At 40.8% G+C, this 12,381-nt stretch overlaps 1 long non-coding RNA gene across 1 annotated transcript; it reads left to right on the top strand.

Moving 5' to 3' along the window:
- Positions 1-2,562: 2,562 nt before the first annotated feature.
- On the top strand, positions 2,563-11,068 carry LOC145437425 (uncharacterized). The gene is made up of 3 exons (XR_013914660.1): positions 2,563-4,398; positions 6,967-7,047; positions 9,155-11,068. It is a non-coding gene; the product is annotated as an uncharacterized LOC145437425 (long non-coding RNA).
- Positions 11,069-12,381: the final 1,313 nt, after the last annotated feature.

The following is a 12,381-nucleotide window of genomic DNA, read 5'->3' as shown; positions in this document are numbered from 1 at the left end:
TGTTGGAGGTGTTTCTGAGATTCCAGAGAGAGAGAGAGAGGGGGCAGAGAGTGGAAGAGAGAGAGAATGAGGGTGAGAGAGGAAGAGAGAGAGAGAGAGGGGGAGAGACGAAGAGAGAGAGAGACACACACAGAGAGAGAGATGGCGATTTCTCCGCCCTCCTAGCGGTGAGGTTGATTGTTACATTTGCCCCTACTTACACTTATCCTCGGTCTCCCCTACTTGAGTTTGAAACCATATACGGGAATGACGAGTTTACATTTTCGATTAATTTTACGTCCCAATTGATTCTATGCTCATAGCCGTACCTAGGCGCCGTAATGGACAAATTCCAGGTTACTTGACGAACCCAGACACGATCCATGTAACAACGGCAACGGCAATGCGTCTTTGCATATCCTTAAAACAACAAAAAACAAGCAGATGCATATCTTACGTCAATCAAATATCGTTTTTAAAGCTGGAGACTCGGCGGTAACGGGGATTTCGAACTTTGGCCGTGGGATGTGCCCGTTTTAATACTGGCGTAAAAAATATCCCGAGTCTCGGTTTTATAATTGCGAAGTGTTGCTTTGCGGACTCCCATGACAGTGTTTAATGCAGGGCCGGCCAACACGTGGCCCGCGAGAAGGTTTTAAGTGGCCCGCGAGGTCATTTCCGAAACTAGTAATATTATCAAAAATGGATTGCACAGATTGTGAACTTGCAAGGCCAACCAAAAATTTGATTACTCTGGCCGCCACACTTGAGATGTGATGACTAAAATATCAGAACCGACGCATTGGCAGATCCATGAGCCAGTAACATTTTGGCAGATCTTCGTACACCACAATAAAGCAGAATAATTTGCGATGTATTTATCAAAAGTAAAAATTTTTTACACGCTTCGCGCAAGATGTTGTCACTCAATTTCTCGCTTTTAATATTGATACATGAAAATTAAAGAACACCTAATGTATCAGATTGAGTCCAACTATATTCGTGATTACGAGACAAAGTGCCGTTTAACATCTGCGACCTTGCGTTTGCGCTCGCAGAAAGACCGTCGACTATGAAACCTAGGCACAAAATCATTGAGACATGTTGGTCGAAGCTATCGATATCGATATGTCCAGGCGCCGAATAGTCCATTCCTTTCAAACTTAGCCCAGTGATATACAGCAGGCCCGCAATATAGTCAAGTGACAATAGTATTGACCTATGAACTTCGAAAAATTTTCGCGCTTCGCGCGGCTAGTGGCCCGCGCAATAGTTCGTCAATCAAATGTGGCCCTTTGGCTGAAAAGGTTGGCCACCCCTGGTTTAATGCAATGCCAATATTAGGTAACATAGAAACGTCCCGAAGCGTTTGTTCGGTCATAAAGGAAGGAATCTTACGTTGTGAAGACGAGTGTATTTGGATGAACATTAATGCCCAAATCGGGAGAGAAGAGAAAAATTTCGGAAACATGAACTGCGACTAGGTGGAGAAATATCCCTGATAGATGAAATACAGAATCAACAACTTCAAGTGATCGATATTGACGGAAGGGCGGTTTGCTGAATTACCATGGCTATCGGAGCTATAAAGACCAAACTAATAAATAAACAAGCACTGCCTTGCTTAGGATCAAACTCAAAACCGAACCCTTTTGGAACGTAGGCTATTTATCACCAAAAATCGAGTTATAGGCTAGTTGGAGTTTATAAAAACCCTTCATGAGAAACATTTGCGCTAATTTGCCGCGTTGTAATCGTGTGAAAACTACTAGATAGCATAGTGATAGAGCGTCAACCCCGAGACCGTTAGGTCCTGTGCAAAATGACAATCCAAGTCACTCTAACGACGGCTCAATGGTGAAACTGGTTTCCGTGACTTTCCCGCCATAGTTGATCGGACTCCGTCATAGCATGAACAATTGGACATTCGGTGGTAATGAATCAATAACCTTGCGGTTCCTTCACAACTCAATCGTTTCCGAATTCCCGAAACAATGCAAATGGATATGTGTTTTATTTACCGATATTACGCAAGAATTTCCTGTATATCTCAATTGAAAGTATATTTGATTGAGGACCATTTCGTGGAACTTACCCGAATGCTACATAGAGTAAGGCAGATCTTGACAATAGACTAGATGGGATGGCGCAATATGTGGATTGGGCCAACCTCATTGTGAATAGAGTTGAAATAATGCTCAAGAGAAATATCGACAGAGTGAATCCTGTCAAAGATGCGATAGAATTAAGCTAAATACATGGGGTTAACCACACGTCCTCTTTTCAGGGGATTTGTCATTATTTTTGACATTTTTGAAACTGTCCTACGAGGACGCCTAAATGTCCTCTTTTTTGGAAATTTTGGTTGCCTAAACGTTAAAATCCAACTGAGGTATAGGAAATCAGTATTCAAGTAACGGCCCGGCGGGTCTTTTGGGAGTTGAGTCAGACATTTGACCTTTTTCTTAGTCAACCAACTACACAATCGCAATAAATCTACCAACTTTTCCGGATTTTTTCCGGTATTGTAAGTCAGCAGATTTTCAGATTCCCAAAATATGGTAACCCTATAAATATTAAAATAGCTGGTTCGTGGTACAGAACTTGAATATAGCTTTCAATACAACATCCATTGTAGCAGTATATTTATTTAACTCGAAGACTTTTCGGGTGCCTCTTTTCAAGAGTTATCGGCACACTGAAGAGATTTAAACAGATTTAAAAGCAAAACCAAAAAGGCAAAGTATGACGCAACAATCAAAATCACAGACCATGAAATTCGCATTGTATCAATGGCAACAATAACAAACTACGAAGTATACGGACATACGGTACTATAGTAGCAGCACAATTTGTAAATAAACAATTACACGCACGGAACAACACGCACTAATGAGAAATTTGTAGGTTATAGAGGTTACAGACTGCTATGATGATTACCAAGCATATGCTTCGTCAATCGGTCAGCATCTGAGCGAAAACCTTGCCTGTGCACAGCACTATGATGACAATATGTTCACTGTCATTGCGCGTGGTAGTTCTGTGTTTCATTTAAAAGTGTTGGAGTCTACTATTATTCAGTTGAGCAAACCTATTTTATGTAGACAGAAAGATTTCCTCTATAACCTACAAATTTCTCATTAGTGCGTGTTGTTCCGTGCGTGTAATTGTTTATTTACAAATTGTGTTGCTACTATAGGACCGTATGTCCGTATACTTCGTAGTTTGTTATTGTTGCCATTGATACAATGCGAATTTCATGGTCTGTGATTTTGATTGTTGCGTCATACTTTGCCTTTTTGGTTTTGCTTTTCAATCTGTTTAAATCCCTTCAGTGTGCCGATAACTCTTGAAAAGAGGCACCCGAAAAGTCTTCGAGTTAAATAAATATACTGCTACAATGGATGTTGTATTGAAATCTATAAATACTAGGTATATATATTGAATTTATATACAAATATCGTTCATATTCACAGCCTATATAGATATGTACTTTGTGAATTACTGCTCAAATTTTGATTTTCTTCGTACTTTCCTCATTGCTAAATTTGATGGATTGAATGTTGATTTTCGCCTTGAAATTTTCGTTACCGGGGACCAAATCATCCCTTTCACAATTGAATTTGTGTTGTCCTGCAATTGTAATTTGCGAATGGCTGTGAAATCTTTATTTTTCAAAATTTCCTTTTTCTGGCCTTGATAATTTTTCGATTTGCTGAAAAGCTATTTTTAAATATGATTTCTTCTATCCAACACGTAGGCCTACGCCTTTATTGTCTGCATTTCATTTCTTACGCTATTATTGACCGTGGTGCTACAGACCAACAGGTGATAAGCGATTTTTTTAAATAAACATCAACAACAGCATTTTACTCTACGCATTTTCTTGACATACTTGGCAGTCTTAGTCGAGTAGGTTACATTCGCAAAATCCAAATCGAGACCCAGTTTTCTTGAAATGACAATGTCATCCCGATATGTATAAGTTCATTGGCAATTAAGCAATTAGTATCACGCTGTTGAGTTCCTACTGAACATCTGATCACGATTTCCAAAGTAAAGCCTCGCCCTTCCGAACTGGTATCTGACTGGGAACAGAAGTCACATTGAATTGCATCAGTTATTCATTGTAATGTTTTCGTTCTGTATGAAAATTACATTTTATGGTTGTGATCTTTTAACGCTCTGTTTATGCACAGGTCATTTGTGTACCAGTAATCAATGTTCATGTATTAGAGGTGCAGTTAGATGTGTATTGTGGTATATTATAGTTTTCATGACTCAACGAAATGTTGAGGTTCCGCGAAGGCCTGAAGGTTTGCCTGAGTGTTCCGCGGGTTAGTAAAGGTTAAGAGACACCGTTCTAAATCGTTCTCGCCTTCACCGCGTTGTTCACACGAAAATCAACGCATTGTAAAGGTAAGAATCTATCGTTTATCAACTACCAAATGAAAAAAGTATCTTTCCCAGCAGATAATAGGGACTTGGGTCCTGCGATAGCACATAGCAGGCCTGAGTGATTGTTCAACCTTGTAATTCGGCTTAATTATAGCGATCCTCCACTAAACACATTGAACAAAGATAGTTTAAATATATAACTTTCGCTATATTTCAAAGAAACTGCGTTAGATTATGTATCAAAGCGAATGATTGTTTACATTATTGCACATAAATTGACTAAATCAATCAACACATCATTGGGATCATTGTAGCATTCTTCTCCCAAGCATATTGAACAAAGATAGTCTCAATACATATAAGTCTCGCTTTACTTCAATTAAACTGTGTTAGAATATGTATCATAACGAATGATTGTTTAAATGGCATTTTTAAACGACACTTAAGGTAAAAAAAAATGCCGGAAACATGTTTTATCGAGGAATATGGTCTAGGTCAGGGGTGGGCAAACTACGGCCCGCGGGCCGCATGCGGCCCGCAACACCGTTCTGTGCGGCCCGCGAGAGTCTGAAAAAACTTTTTAAAAATATTGATAAAATGGGTACTAAAAATCGAATTATTGCAGTGACTTGATTAACTTTTTATTAGTATATTCCACCATGATAATTCTAAGACAGTTATTCTCAAACTGGTGAGCGCGCCCCCCTGGGGACGTGAAAGCATCTGAAGGGAGGCGCTAAGCTGCGCTTGACCGAAAAAATTTTCGCGCTCCGCGCGATTTACATCCAGTTCAATGATATTGCTCTGTCTATAGTCTGAATTACATCTACAAATCTCTGATCCACAGTCGTAACCTTCCATGCCATCAAACTACCCGTTAGGTTTGCTAGCAACCTGGTTGCGTTTTGTGATATGACGATAAGGGGGCGCAAGATCTTTCACCACCATAATTGTCTTAAAAAGTTTGGGAACCACTGATCCAAGGAAAATACTTAATATCACAGCGAGTTAGCTGCAACGAGATTGAAATAATTTGGATCACGAGAGGGATTTCAGATTGGCCACTCCATTTTTAATAATTTCAGTGTTGTGCTGATAAAAAACGATTCGGGCGTGTCTTAGGTAGGTTCGTTGTCTGTATGCGTATAATTGGGGTATTTATATTTTATCCACACATAGTAGAAGCGTGTTTGATGCTAACATGGATGCTGTCAGCATTGTGTGTCCTGGAACTGAACCAAAAGTGGAATTGGTAAATCAATGAGCAGATCGCTTCTCTCAGATTTAAATTTCAATCCTGTTCTAACAATCGGCTCAACCGACTTTGATCTCTATAGTTTTGACAAATTGGTTATTGAGGTCCTACAACCTATGAGATCTCACCACTATATATGTTTCTGACGCGTGTACGATATCATCAATGCAATGTTTTGTTTGGTTTGTTTTAAATTAGCATAACTGTATTATCTCCATGTCCTCACTATATAATCAAATATCAATATTGCGTTTTGGTTTATAATCCCAATTTTATACAGTGCGGCCCGCGAATGGATTCAGATGTTGAATGCGGCCCGCGAGCTCAAAAGTTTGCCCACCCCTGGTCTAGGTAATATCAAAAACTGGGCTCAACTCATACGATAGCATACGATAGCAGGTCCAGAGTGCTTGTTCAACCTTGTATTTCGGCTCAATTACAGCCTCCTTCTCCCACACACATTGAACAAAGATAGGTTCAACAATTACCTTTTTCTTTATTTCAAAGAAACGGTGTTAGAATATTTATCACAAAGAATAATTGTCCAAATTATTGCACATTAATATAGTATATAAATCCACACTTTAAAATGAGATGTGGAATTTCAGAGGTGCGCAACTTTCAACGCACGATTCGATCATGGTAAGCGAGATAAGTGATGAGGCCAGCAGCATTGCGCTGTCATGTAGAGTCAATAAGATAGTTATTGCAAACAGGAACACGACGGAAATACTGATTGACAGGTGCAAAAGTGTACTGAAATAGAATGCGAGGATGGCCGTTATGGCGGTCTTCCATACGCACGCGTTCAACGAATTTCAGAAATTGCTGCTTTGAAATAAATTCCCACACTTCTCATTCCATCGCTTTCAAAACGATCGCAGTCACGTGATCTCTACAATTTTTATCCCATAAGTTGTATGAATATTCGGTGTCGAGAAGCAATTTCCCAATGATTGCTTTAGACTCGTCTTTCTTCCTGCTCTGGAACAGGGTACCGCAATTGCCAGACTTGACCGCCTTTACGTTATCGATATACGTCACAGCGCGGACCCCTAACACGGTCGCGGGCAAAGAGGTTTTGTCTGGAATTCGTCGGTTAATGGTGAATCGTGCTTTGTGATCAAAACTGTTCGCGTTCCTCTTTGCGAATTGTGAAACTGTAGACAGCCGATTCCTCGAGGGATTTTAGGATATCGGCATATGTTTGCGATTTTGGCGCGTTCCATCTATGAAGATTGCCCAACATGGTCTTTAGCTCAGTTCTACCAATACGGTGATATTATCTTCAGTGTTCCAATCCTAATGTATTTTAATTGCTTATATATCTGCAGACTTTTTCCTTTTGATACCAAGTTTCAAACTCTCGTTCGAGAAGATTTCACCTCCACTGACCTGGTAGCGCGTCTTTTGAGGTACTTATCGTTAGAGATCAGCCATATTCAGCGTGTTTTTTATGCTATCAATCGAACAGTATTATTGTTACCCGCTAGAAACCGACAACTGTATTATCCCGTGGATAATCCTGCTACAAACGCAACAAGTTTCATCATGTTCACAATTCGCACGGTTATCATACAAACACCCCACACTTACGCAGCTCCACTATCACACTCTCGTAAGACCCTTTCTCGTCTTAATGACACGAATTTCGGTAATGAATATATTGCCCGAAGCTTTTTGAGCCAACAATGTTCAGGGGTAATCGTCGGCATAAAGAGAATTTCAATAACTTGCATATAACTACATTGCATACAGTCAATTGTGACGTCATAGAAACAAAACAACATCAAGTGCAGACAAACCGAGAGCGCAGCTAGTGGCCAATTTTTAGCTGAAGCAAACGTTCCTTCTGCTGGCATAAGCGCGGTTGATGGATCTTAATGGATGTCGATTCCAGCGCGGAAAAGTGAAAAAGTGTGCGACCTCTACCCAAAATTGAGAATCTGTCGTCACTATAATTTTTTGCGCAAGTAGCATGCTGAGCTAAATGTCTGCCAATGGCAGAGTTCATTGCCACGGCCTGATTGTGTTCCAACACCCTTAGGTCAGTTTCAGTTTCAGCGGCCTGTTCCTGGGAATTTAATGTACTTAGGGCCGAGACCAATTTCTCTACTGAGTAGCGATTCTCTACTCAGCAGCAAATTTTTTACTCAACTCGCGCCAAAAAGTATACTCACACTCAAATGCGTTCGAATCGGCACTCAAATCTAAGTCAGCGGACCACCAGACTTAAGTGTCAATTTTTGCGGTCGAGCAGCCAACTGTAGGCATTTTAGGCAACAGTCGCTGCGGGGTTCGCCAAATACCGAAATACCGGACACCGGTACGGTACTCTATTGCTTTCTGCTGAACGGATGAAATCAGTGTCGCCTGCTGTACCATTTCGGCTTCTTGTACGGTATCTCGATTTACCGGAATGGTAACTTCTGCTGTATGAATTCGTTAGCGTCAAGTTCCGTTGAGTGAATGAGTGCGCTTTGGTGGATTTTGTTCCATAAAATTTTATTATACATACCGTAAGGCATGTCAACTGCCATTTGAAATTTATAAATACAGAAATGGCGACAAAGGTTGATCGTCAAGCAAAACCGACAAGTTTTGGGCTGCTGCTAGCGATTGAATTCAACGCTGCCGGCACTTTACGAATGCTCCTCTCACAATTAAGACGATGCAGCATTTTGAACCTGAACTGATAGAATTCTTGGTGATATCCGTGTTGGGATGGAGTCACTATACCTTCAGGCCTTTCAAAATTCAGACGAGACTCCCCGTCAACAGACCAGCAATAAGCTTTTGGAAACAAAAAAATGCTGAATATATCAGGGAGAAAATGTAGAGTGGATATGGCAAAGTTTAATGGTAGAGGAGCTAAGTGATTCGTGCATTTACACGAATTTACACATTTATTTACACGATATCGACGCATTTTGTTCTTAGAGGCCTGCACTGACGTTATTGTGGCCTGTTGTGAAACTTTAACTTGATAGATTTCGAATGGGTTTGTGGCATCTTGCGAATATACTTCTGTGGGGCAATGGAACGTTGTGGGTATCTTCAAGGACTTCTAATATTTCTAATGGGCCATCTTCAAAGGGTATTGATAAGGTAAATCAGTGAGATCGACGTATACGTAAGTAAGTTTTGTGACGAAATAACGAGGAAAGCGTCTCGTTGTCATGACAAAATCGTTCACGCGTGTCTGGTTCAAGGCTAAAAAAATCTGGCAACACAACTTCGGAAAATGACGCCTGGAAATCGATACTCAACTGAGTTGAGAGAATTGGCGCGCACTCAACGCTGAGTATCGATCGATACTTAGTTGAGTGGAGATACGCATTTAAGCATTACTTAGTTGAGGAGAAGAATTGGGCTCCACCCTTAGTCTCGGTAACACCTTATCAGACACGTTTGCACTCGATAATGGTATTCCACAAGGAAGTTTGTTGTCTCCGACTTTGTTTGCAATCATGATCAATGACTTCCCTCATGACCTTTCGACTAACATCATTGTATTTGCAGATGACGTATGGATTTGGGATATCGGACTAAACGCTTGTGATATAGCCTTAAACGCGCAAGCCTCGCTCAACTCCATTCAGAAGTGGTGCCATTACTGGGGATTCAAAATTAACGCTAAAAAGTCGGCCAGTGTGTTGTTCACGAGAAAGCGCAAGTACCCTAATATCAATTTACTTATTGGACAGGTCGAATTGCGCTTAGAACGAGAGTTTAAATATTTAGAGATGACATATGATGCAAAACTCAACTATGGTCCACATTCGCGTATGGTAGTCGCAAAGTGCTCAAGACGGCTCAATGTATTAAGGGCATTGGCTGGTACTGTCTGGGGTGCCTCGAAGTCTTGCCTTATGATCGCATACACAACTTTGATAAGATCAGTTATGGAATATGGTATTGAGGCGTATTTATTCTCACCAAAATACATATTGAAAGCGCTACAGTTGCTTCAGAACAAAGCGCTGAGAATATGCAGTGGTGCTATGTCGAGTACACCATCGTATGCATTACAGCACTCGTGTCATGAACTGCCTATGCACTTGCGACATCTGCAAGCATGTCTCAACTATCGCTGCCACATCATGGCAATCGAAAACCACCCATGTACATTGTACACCGCTAACAGAGCAGAGTTGGCATGAAATTTTTCCAGATTCATTTCGATTCGGAACTTTTAATATGCTCACAAGGTTGAACGAGGGCATAAAAGACTTGAAAATAGCAGAATATAATCCTTATCCCGACGCTCCATGGAATGGAAAACCATGTTACACCGTCGATACGCACTTGCAATCGATCATATCCAACATACAACACCCTGATGTAATCAAGTTTGAATCCAACCGCTATATTCTCTCTAAATATGGTTCTTATATACAAATATTTACTGTTGGATCGAAAACAAAAATTAGATACGGTAGCAGGTTTCCACGTAAAAGGACTCGGAGTCGATTCCCGCATTGCCTTGGATGGGAATCTATCAGTTTTTTCAACAGAACTTATTGCGATTCTGAATAGCCTAAATTGGGCGCGTAGCGAGTGTCCAGATCAGTCAAACATGGCTATACTATCGGATAGTCTAAGTGCCCTACTCGCTCTGCAATCTCGACAACGTGATAGTCAGATTGTTTCCGATATCATTATGCTTTACAGGAGCCTTTCTGGGCGTTCAATACGGGTCACCTTTATCTGGATTCCAGGACACAGGGGCCGTTAGTCGAAACGAAAGTCCTGACATCGCTCAGACCCACAGTCCAACTCCCAAAGAATGCAAATCCATCGTTACTGACCATTGCTGGAATAAGTGGAAGTCTGAACCAGTCAACGAAGACTCGCAATACCAAGGCCTCATACGCACTAAAGCTAAATCTCGCGGAATTTCTTGTCTCTCACGTCGTGAGTCATCGATCTTGATCCGACTCCAAACTGGCCATTGCGGGTTGAGCGAACATCTGCACAGGATCGGATGCCATGAAAATGGATTATGTGAACTGTGCGCACAGCCTGAATCAGTGGAACATATCCTGCTAAAATGTCCGAGATACTCAACTAACAGACAATATGTCATCGAAGCTGCAAGGACCCATGGCGTTATCATTCTATAATCAGAAATTCTTACTAGCCCTTTCACTGCAACACCTATTATAGAATTTGCACTCCTATCGAAACGAATAATTTAGAAGTCTTGTTCTAATCAAACTTTCGGCCTGGTGCACAAGACCACAGTAGCCGGGCACCAATAAAAACCCCATACCAACCAACACAAATTGACCCGAGTCGAGTCGAGTTACTTAACGCATTTGAAAAACATGACTCAAGTCAAGTCGCGTAACCAAAAAATCGTGACCCTGTTATCTAATGTAGAAACGTATCAATAGGTTTCTACCGTCATAAAAGATAGGGCTGGTGTAAATAACCGTACACTGTAAAAAATAAAGGTGGATTTCGGGGTGGAATCAGGGTGGATATATTGTTTCCGCCTATGGTCGAAGGAGGGAGAATAGAATATACCTTCAGAAAGGTGATATCCTTCTTTCCACCCCTATTTGAGCGTGGATGATGAATCGACCTATGCGCATGAGGTGCTTATACGGGATTGTTGTCGCGAAATTGAATGTATCTGCGCAAGGTGGCTGGTTAAACACACATATGAAGGCCGGAAGGACAGTGATATGGGATTGTGTTACAGTCATATGTGATTTGTTACCCTCATACACCGAGATAATACTTATAAGCCAACCGTGCAAATCAAGCACATAATCATCGAATGAAATCTCTCTCTCTCTCTTTATTGTGCGGGAAGCAGATATTTGTTCAATTTGAAAGTGTTAGAACCAACAATTATTCAATCTTCCGTTGATTGTACGCAGTACTAGTAGTTCGTCCGTTACTTAGGCTTACCATATTTTGGAAATGTAAGAGGACACTTTTTCAGAAATTTCAGACATGCAAAACTGGAGAAGAATTCTCAAAAACCGGTAAATTTCTCCCACTTCGTGATCGGTTGACTAAAAAAAAAAGGTCTTCACTACCGCTCAGAGCTCAAAATAACGTTTTTCTCTCCACATTGCCAGGTGGATGACTGAAAAAAAAAAAAAAAAAAAGGTCTTCTTTTCGCTCAGAGCTAAAATCACAGCTTTTCCCTCCGAAGCTAATTTGCGGCATATCACTCGCATTTTCCTCTAAATCTCACCTAAATTTTCAAAAAAGAGGACAAAATCTCAAAAAAGAGGACAAAAGGGCGTCCTCCGAGGACACTTTCAAAAAAGTCAAAAAAGAGGACAAATCCTCTTAAAAGAGGACGTATGGTAAGACTACCGTTACTATAGATAACTATGACCTACCGTTACCGTATAGTTCGAAGTTTGTTGTTGCCATTGTTACGGTGCGAGTTACATGGTCTGTGATTTTGACTGTTACGTCAGAATAACACAGACGGTGAAAGAAATCGTCAGACTGATGCCTGCTTCTGATTGGTTGTTTAATTACTAAAAAGTTCGGGTGGTAAAAAATATGGCGCCGACAACACACTGAACACAGTTGTCTTCGACAGATTTTTGTAGTAAGACAAGCGAGATTTTGTGAGTCCATCGAGTATGCGAGAGGGAAATAGTTGGCTTTGGATTATGGATTGGCTTTGTCATGCATGCATTATAAATGCTTTATCGTGTTGGACATACTTGCCCACTGCCCAGCCTATCAAGTCTTCAGCTGTAAAATTGGATCGT

The sequence above is a fragment of the Botryllus schlosseri genome, chromosome 4 (genome assembly GCF_051294905.1).
Source record: "Botryllus schlosseri isolate E-star chromosome 4, Bs_hap1, whole genome shotgun sequence".
Taxonomy (NCBI): domain Eukaryota; kingdom Metazoa; phylum Chordata; class Ascidiacea; order Stolidobranchia; family Styelidae; genus Botryllus; species Botryllus schlosseri.
The sequence above is the reverse complement of the archived record's forward strand: the minus strand, read 5'-3'. Positions and strand labels throughout refer to the sequence as shown.